Genomic DNA, 9,485 nt, shown 5'->3' with positions numbered 1-9,485 from the left:
TTTTGTAGAAGAAAGCGGAGTTATGCGTGGTGGACGAAGCAAGAAGGATAAGCTCAATAGAATAACACAGAAAAAAATAGCATTCCACAAAATGCATAGTCGATTCAACACACCAAGCTAACTTATTTACGGGCAAAGAATTGACAGCAGCAGAGAAGTCAAGAGTGGAATCTTTGAGAAATGTGGTGCTCCATTGAACTGCACTGCATTACTATTTGTTATGCATAATTTTATTTCGAAACTTAACGTGTGACGAATACATCCACAATGTGGGTTCTTGGGTCAGTTCTCAAATTTTTTCAACCTTTTGTTAACCCACTCACACACGCCAAATAAAATGATAGTTAACAGCTTTCAATGAAACTGAATAATAGCGTATATTTTGATCAGCCATTCTTTTGCAAAGTATTTACACATGCATGCTTCGAGTCGAAATTCTTTTTTCCCACATTAATCGCTACCTTCTGCCAAAGGAATTTTTTTACATTATCACACGGGCAGTTGTCTTGAATTGCTTGCTCGAAAACAAACAATTTCTCCGAACATAAATAATATTTCCAAATAAATATGATCCACCACTGATGTTTAATGCAATATCCATGCAGAACATAATGCAATATTTATCATTTGGACTTCAATACAAAATTGTTGCCTCCATAAGCAAGAAAGTTTTTCACACAATTAAGATTCAGTTTATCGGGACAGTTCAGGGTCTATCAAAACTTTCAGTGAGCACATTAAAATCAGCTGATACGAAAACAATACTAATAAGAGGCGACACAACAGCACTTTCCACACGATTCACTATTGTTACATTCAATTTTCACAGCTGTTCATTCCATCCTCGAATTCACCATAACCTCCGTCTGCATTTTCCACGTCTGCACCTGAAACATCGAGATTATTCCATCATAGTACATGAAAGCACAGGTGTTACGTCATAACCTTCTTCACCTCCCTAACAAAAAATAAACACTGATAATTAGGGAGTCATATAATTTAAAGCTAGCGTTAGAAATGAACGCTAATGGTTCATCCAGTAAGGCTATATCATCACGACAAACACAATAGAAGTTGATACATATTTATTTTGAGGTGCAAAAAATACACAGACTTCAAAGTCTAACGCAATAACGAAGAACTTCAAAAATATTAGGTTTCAATGATTACTTCGCATAGCATACACCTTGAGTAGGACAAAAGAACTGATATAAGCAAATTGTTCATTATTTATTCCCAATTAATCAATATTATTACTAAGAAATAATGACCCGACCCACCTGTATGGAGCCATTGCAATATCTATCCAAACGAACAGCTCATTTCTGAATGAGATTTTAAAAATATTTTATACAAATTCAAAGTTTTCAAATTTTTTCAACATAAATAAAGCCATTACTAATCCTTGCAAGACAATATTATGTAGAAACAGAAAAATATATAAAATCTGCTCTCCCTCATTGGTTGCGAAAACTGTTCAGAAAGTTTTTCACACGGGAAGAGCTGCATTTTTTGTGTAAACTATTGGTAATATATATAAAAAACCCATATGGGAGGTGATATAAAGATGGCTGCTGATGAACTATAATAGCACAAAGCGTGATTGAATTCCGAGTCCCAGTTTTAAGACACTCCCCTTGTTAGCCTAGCTTCGAAGACCCAAAGAGGCTAGCAGTGACGTGAACGGATGAGAAACAGCCCATAAAAAGTAGGCCTGTGGTCCAAAAGAGTGACTAACGCTGCCTGAAATACACGCAGGGGCTGTGTGGGGTGATTGTGGGCCTCACGATGGATTCGTGCGTCCTCCCACCAAACATTTCAGGAAATGGCATGCACTGAAAAGGATTTAGACGCTATCAACTCTCTCATTACATTTATGCTGCAGGAACGGTTTTTATACGCATTGTATTTTTATTGTACTGCTGCATTCACCCAAAATTTCTTTTGCCACCTGGATATCTTGCACTTGTATAATATATCTCACCGTAAGGATCGCTAAAGGGCTTAATTCCAACAGACAATCCCTTGCGGCACAAAGACGCCTTCTGCACAGGGGGTCTCTCTTCGGAACTGGCAGCGTAAGTCGTGAACACTTGCAGCCCATGGGTTAAGTAACATATTAAAGTTCATATAAATATGAAAATGGTGAGTAAAAATACTATGAAAAGTGACAACTTCACAGTTCATTAAAATTCAATAATATGTTATGGTTCTATTATCTATTTAGTGAATTCATTCCTTGAAACTGCTCTAAAATATACCTTGTCAAACAACCCTTTGAAAAAATCATCAGGTTATCTTTTACATTCGGATGCCATTACTTTATTCAATATTTATATAATCATTTTGAATGGAGTATGCATAGAGTTCAAAGCAACTGATGAAAATGTACGACTTTACAATAGGGTGGTTTCCTAGTATTATGTCATAGCCTAAATCGAAGGATTATTACACCTGGAATACGTATTTCATGCTTTTACATCTTTAAATGACGATATCTATTTCGAGATTAAATGAAAAGTGAAAATTTTCAAGCGCGACAAAACGCGACGGCTAAGTATGAATGCTGGGAAAACCCCGTGTGATGTCGTTCTGGTTCCTGCTGTCGCCATGTGAGGTGACCTTGGAGTGGGGCTTTGAGCGCTGATAAGACGCAGGATGCTAGCAGGAGGCAGAGTGCCCTGCTAGCAGGTAGCCATTGGCTTAAATAAGGATTATTAATACTAGGGATGGGTCGAATAGTAGATTTCTCGAATTCGAATATCGAATTCGAATATTAAATCATTACTCGAATATTCGAATACCTCGAATTTCGAATACCTCGAATACTAAACGATGAATGTGAAAATGTTTGACTAGGTCTCCTATGCAGCAGGAAACCCAAGATTTTGGCGAGTAATTGTGATTGCCTTTAAAGGATTCAAACAGGAATTTAGCTGATTAATGGAATATTTTAATTTTATGTAAACAATAGGGTAGTTTCCTTCATTAAAGAAAACGAAAGGTATTGATTGTGATTCGTTACCCACCATTAGTGTATTCAAAATATACAAATTATTTCGTTCTATAAATACCGGTTTAGACTAATGGCAATGTTCAATTTTACCTCATTTAAAAAAGGCCAGATTGGCACCTATGCGATGCCACTCCACGTGACATCACAGGGACCTAGTTTCTACACGAGAGGATCGGAGTTTTACATCGTCTGAGGTTACCAATGCATGCATGAGGCACAGAGCTCAGGGAAACATGTCTTAATAATCACACAGTCTGTTTGATAAGGTATTAATAATCCTTATTTAAGCCAAGCGCTACCAGCTAGCATGGTACTCGGCTACCTGCTAGCATCCTGCGTCGTAATGGCGCTCAGAGCCTCGCCCCAAGGTCACCTCACTTGCGGCAGCGGGAACCAGAACGACGTCACGCGGAGTTTTTCCCGGCATTCATACTTACCCGTCGCGTTTTCGCGCGCTTGAAAATTTTCACTTTTAATTTAATCGCGAAAAATAGATATCGTCTTATAAAACTCTAAAAGCGTTAAATACGTACTTCAGGAGTATTAATATTTCGATTTAGGCAATAAAAAATAATAGGAAACCACCCTATTTGAGCATTACGCCTCCGTCGTATTTCTTCTTCTTCCCGGTATTTATTTTCCTGCGCAAAATGCTTAAATAAAGTCAGAAATATGTCGTGTTTGGTCTTATTCTTTTTTAAATTACGCGCACATTACTAATATTTCAATCCAATAAAGGTGTAATAACAATTGCCGAAAGTCATTGTTAGACACCTTTCGGGCTAGTAGATGACTCATGCAGCAGTTGACCTCGAGAAAGGGGGGAATTCGAAGCAGGTAGGTAGAAAAAGGTCAGTGGGTGAGAAAAGGGGGTGGGTGCGAGACACGTTTTTATTTTTCTCGCGTAACTTGATATTTTTTGAAGCTAAGGTTTTTGTAATACAATCCCTGCGCGAGCTGGGAGCTTTTGTTTGATTTCGGAGAAGGGGAAATCCTCAAGAGTGGGTGAGGCAAATGCTGAATGGAGGGGGATAGCAGATCGTGGAAAATGCGCTAATGTCACTATCCCACGGCACTGAGTTCCTCCCTATGGTAGTTTCATCTCCTGGGGAAGATTCAAAATAAGTGCCTGTCATTATTAGCCACAAAGGACACACGGCAAACACCTCCTCTCATTTTATCATAAGATGGATGCGGGAAAATGGTCAGTGGGGAGAAAGAGGGAAGGGTGAAACACGATTCTATTATTTTCCGGTAACTTGATATTTTTTTCAAAGCTGAGGTCTTCGTAATACGATCCCTGCACGAGCCGGGACCTTTTTTTTGTTTTCGGGGAAGAGGAAATCGTCTGAGAGGGGGGGGCGAACGCTGAATGGATGGGGATAGCGGATCGTGGGAAATGCGCCAATGTTGCTATCCCACGGAACTGAGGTTCTCCTGATAGGGGACACCTGGGATTTTCGGATTTTTTTCATCCGATCAATTTCGGTTCCCCACGTCGAACTCTTTTCACCGCTCGAACCCGTGAATTTGATGTATTTCGTTAGCTTGCCTAAAACGGCGCTGCATGCACTAGACGACTAGAGTTCTCATTTTTCCGAGTCAACTACCAACGACGTGCGAGCGACAGTGTATGACGCGAAATTCAAAGTATTCGAGGTATTCGAGACGGTACCTTTGGCATAACTATTCGAGATCTCGAATATCGAATACTTTCTATTATTCGAGGTATTCGAGTATTCGCGGATACTATTCGCACATCTCTAATGAATACCTTATCAAACGAAGGAAACTTTTTGACCATGGGCAGTTTTAATAGGTGAATATAAAGAGACGTTTCCATGTGTTAACCAACTCGTACTGAAAATAGGCCCCTGTCACGTCGAGTGGAGTGGCATCGCATGGGCGCCAATCTGGCATTTTTCAAATGAGGATAAAATTGACCATTGCCGTTTGTCTGAACTGGGATTACTGAAACCAAATAATTTGTATATTATGAATACACTAATGGTGGGTAACGAATCGCAATCAATGCCTTTCATTTTCTTTGACAAAGGAAAATACTCTACTGCAAAAGAACTGGTTCAAGTAATCCGAGTATCGTTTTATTTTACCTTTTATATTCACTCCACGTTAGACGCAAGCTTTGCGTGGCCCCCCCTAAGATCAGGGTCCTTGGCAAATGCCGACCTGGCCAGTCCACCATTGAATACACCAATAAATTAACGTCACCTTTTTGCAGAACGTGTGCATGGTGTTAACCGTGGGACACTTGTTAATTGGCTTAAGCCCCTCTCATCCATCAAACTAAGAATGGCACTTTCAAACCGACATTTCAAAACAGCTCACTCACCAACTTCATCTTCATCAACTTTCACATCCTGCAGCTTTTCTTGCATTTCCTGACCAATCACCAAGTGGAGCTCATTCTGCAAGGCGGAGCGTGATTCCAGGCACTGCTCCTTGAACAGCTTGAAGCCAGTTAACTCATTCAGGCAGACCAAACACAAACACTTCGTGGAAAGCCATCACACAGGCCAACCTACAAAAGAATAAGCCAAAAACAAAAGGGCACCATGAAATAAGCAGTCATGCAAAAAGCTAAATCTTAGATGCTTCTATCCATTAAGAATGAAATTCACCATGAAAGATCATTTGGTTGAACTGGGATTCGATCCAGAACAATACAATTGCCAGTTCCACAACCAATCCATCATTTTCGAATGTGATTCTCAGACTGAGTTAAACAAACAAGAGGTTGAAGACACTAGTCCACACATTGGCAGACAGAAGTCCACATCCACAAACAACACTGCAAGCTGCATAAAAAGGTGTGTGGTAGGGGGTGTTAGGACACCAGCCGTCCAACCACGCATTAAAAGGAAACAATTAAACAAAATAAATATAGCGACTAGTGATTGCAAATTTTATGAGTGCAGAGAGACTGGTCCAAATAATCTGATTCCTTTTCAATGAACATTTCATATACGCTTCACGATAGACGCGAGTATTGTGGGGGCCCACCTAAGAGCAGGGCCCTCAACGATTGCGGAACAGCTGATCTGGGAAGACCACCCCTGGGCATCAATACAGACAACTTCATTGGAGGCAATTGTTTCAATTAGGGGTGGGTGAGAATTTATTGGTGGAACGTAACTGCAATCTATCAGTTGTGAAAAAGGCAATGAAATTTAAAAAAAAATCATAAAATATAAGAAGCAAAAGATATTGTCCCCCCTCGCCTTCATTGTTTCTGTTATTGCGACGCTCTTATGCTAGCAGTAGATAGCGAGCAGCTTTTCTTTTATTTTAGTTACTTCACGACAGGTAAACACTCGCTTTGGGAATTTTGAGGACTCCATCACTTGGGTTGCGACATTCAAGGATGGTGAGAGCCTGAGTATTTTCTGTTTGTTCTACATATGTACTTCCTACATTTTATTCATCTCTCATCATCCTGTCCTATTTCTAACCCTCCCCTGAAACTCAGTCATGAACTGGTATATGAGCCACCGAGTAGCTGTCCAGCGCCACCTACTCTGAGAGAATCAGTAAACCAGAATTAAATTATTCCTCAACCCCTCCCCTTTCGAGTGTGGGTGGAATTTACCTACACTGACACTTAGCATATCGCCGACGACCACTTAGGACTCCAAGAGCTAAGACACATGACATTATATTTCAGCTGATATTGTTGGTTTCCGAAAATGGCTTCAATGAGATGTGCCCTCTCTTGACTATGCATAATTTTTGCACTAAACAGTACTTTTAAATAAAAATCAACAATATTGGAGTTAATTAAGGAAAAAAAAGCCATTAGAATATGTAACACTACCCAACAATTGTACTTTAATCACTCGCCATGGTTGCTTGGTTGCTTCCCAATCAACTCTTTTAAAAAATGTCTTGCAATTTAACAGAAGATAACAAACTAATGCAGAAGAAAGACATTTTCAAAATTCCAGTCTCCATATTACTACTACCGCATTAAAAACATTATAAAATTGATTTTTCCCCACAATTTCTACAATGGCCATTTTTTGGGTGTTACTTGGAAGTTTATTTCTTGATAAAAAGGTTCTTTGAAAATCTAAATTGACCGAATTTGGAATAAATTAAAGGTTCTACCACACACACAATTTTTAAACAAAATCCCAGGTGTTCTTGCCACAGATTTCAAAGGGGCCTGATTGAATTTTAGAGGAATTGCACTGGGATAAAATTTTAATCCAAATTGCATTGGTTTGAATGACTCATGACAAGTTTCACCTACATATTATACCTCAACTGTCATCTGTAACTAATTAAGTTGTGCCAAGAGATTTAGAAATTCAAGGCTACTTCGCGGGTCGAAAGAACATCACCACTAAAAACATGTGTCTGAGTGACACGGTCTGAAAGTATTCCTCTGGGACAATTGTTTCAAGACTAAATCAACGATTGAGTCAATGCTCGATCTAAAGTGTCTTTGCTCAATGCTGCAGCAGATTTTTAACACTTGGCACATTATCTGATTCATTCACAAAACGCCACAAGTATAAGCAAACATCAGTATGAATAGACGTTGGAGGTAACGTAGTGATAGTTACACAAAATAGAAAATAGACAGAGGCATCAGTAAGGTAACTGGTTCGATAACACTGATTAGTTCTATTGAACAATTGTACGCCGGAAAAAAATCAATTACAACGTTGACAGAGTAATCAAGGAAAGGAAAATGTAGCTATCAACTCAAAATTCATACTCAATACCTAATAAGTTTCGTGCTATGCCCTCCTACATCAATTGACTGATATTATTTATAAAGTCAATTTCATAACTTTTGGAACAATTTTGAAACTTTCTACAGGTGGTGTATTCAAACATTGAATTAACTACCACTCACAGAAACATATTTTCTTACTTTGAAATAGTACAACACTAAATCTTACCACTTTCTCTTCCGAGAATCATATTTTCTATTACTTAAATATGCCAGTCGTGCGTGATTTTAAGCATTAAGCCTATTTCAGCCCACCAAGAAGTTGGTATTCATTGAGGCTTTCGAGAGGCTGGCATATAATTGTACCATGAAGAATTAATTAACTAAATCTAGCAACAACATCAACAATGTGGTATTGTATTGTTAAGACTGGCATTTTTTGTTCACCAAAAGTCCACCATTTATGGAATACAAGGTCACAGAAGGAAATGGTAACATAATAAACACTTGAAAAAAATAATATTTGAGGTCGTAAACAGTATGCTACACGACCCGTGAATGTACATGGAACGGATCATGTAGTAGTTCCTATTTACACCACGAAGGAAATAAAACTGGATGAAAATAGGTTTGGATGTAGGTTCGAAGATTTTCGCGGCGTTGGTTAGATGGCTTCGACCTGAAGACGCCGACTGTAATTTCGGCGAAACTGTTGTCTTCAAAATACAACAAACGCGGTGAAGAAACCCGAATAGAATGGAAAGTTCATAGGTTTGGATGGTTTAGTTCGAGGAATTGTCATGACAATGAGTCCCTTGAAAAGAAAAGTAGCAATTAGCAAAATATCCTAGTCATCATATGGATATGTTACAAACATCGATTTCGCAATGGTGATTCAATTAAGTTCATGAAAATATTAATCTCGAATTAGGGTAACCTGCGATGTAGTGTTGAATCAAGGTTCTTAGACGGTACTTACTCTAAGAACCTTGGTGTTGAATGACCTTTCTTCTCACCAAGTTCACGAAAAAGTTCAGTCGCAACTATACAAAATATCTTTCAAATTCCAAACAAAAATCGTTTTCAAGGGATTATTGTTAAAATTGTTCTGTAGGCTTATATTGTTCCTCCGTTCAGACAACAACGATGGCACATAGTAAACACCAGTAATAAACAATAACATTCTACAGATGTACGAAACCACTAACCTCGATTCGAACCAAGTCCGTTACTATTTCAGCAGGTAAATAGTCATGCCTTTCACTCACACTAAAATATCACGGGATTATCACACTTGTGCAAGCAAAGCCTGATTAAATAAACTAATTGACATATTGACTAATGTTAACTAACGTTTACACCGGAAGCAGTTCTTCCTCCGGTCTCCAAGGACATTTCATAGATCCACACCCCACCCCAGCCATTTTGACTCGATGAAGTGGTTTGTGACGTCACTTAAGGGACTTGAGGCATTTTCCCAAGTACTACAATAAGAATCTATTTCCTGAACAATATTATCGCTGCAATGGCTTCTAAGATGATATTACTTGACTTTTGCATGTATTTCCTCTACATATTGACTTAATGTAGACAAAACTATCATCATTTTCAAACCGAGAGTAATTCCTTTTGGAGGCTTGTCAGTTCCATTGTTAAAGTAGTACATTTATTGTAACATTTTTCAAAAACGAAATATGGCTCTTGCAGTCGTGTTTTTAAAGAACTTTTCCCGTGATATTTTAGTGTGAATGATTTGTTTCTATTCTG

The 9,485-nt window shown here is 38.6% G+C and overlaps 1 long non-coding RNA gene across 4 annotated transcripts; it reads right to left on the bottom strand.

The window, feature by feature from the left end:
* Positions 1-566: 566 nt before the first annotated feature.
* Positions 567-9,121, bottom strand: LOC124170443. 4 transcript variants are annotated; one of them, XR_006867456.1, is made up of 4 exons: positions 8,656-8,920; positions 5,659-8,532; positions 5,370-5,558; positions 567-887 (listed from the first exon to the last, which is right to left on the bottom strand). It is a non-coding gene; the product is annotated as an uncharacterized LOC124170443 (long non-coding RNA). The 4 variants fall into 4 exon arrangements; XR_006867455.1 differs by having other exon boundaries at positions 8,698-8,920; XR_006867454.1 differs by lacking the exons at positions 5,659-8,532; positions 8,656-8,920 and adding an exon at positions 8,927-9,121.
* Positions 9,122-9,485: the final 364 nt, after the last annotated feature.

Source organism: Ischnura elegans, chromosome 13 (genome assembly GCF_921293095.1).
Source record: "Ischnura elegans chromosome 13, ioIscEleg1.1, whole genome shotgun sequence".
Taxonomy (NCBI): domain Eukaryota; kingdom Metazoa; phylum Arthropoda; class Insecta; order Odonata; family Coenagrionidae; genus Ischnura; species Ischnura elegans.
Note: the sequence above shows the minus strand (reverse complement) of the source record. Positions and strands in the feature narration are given on the sequence as shown.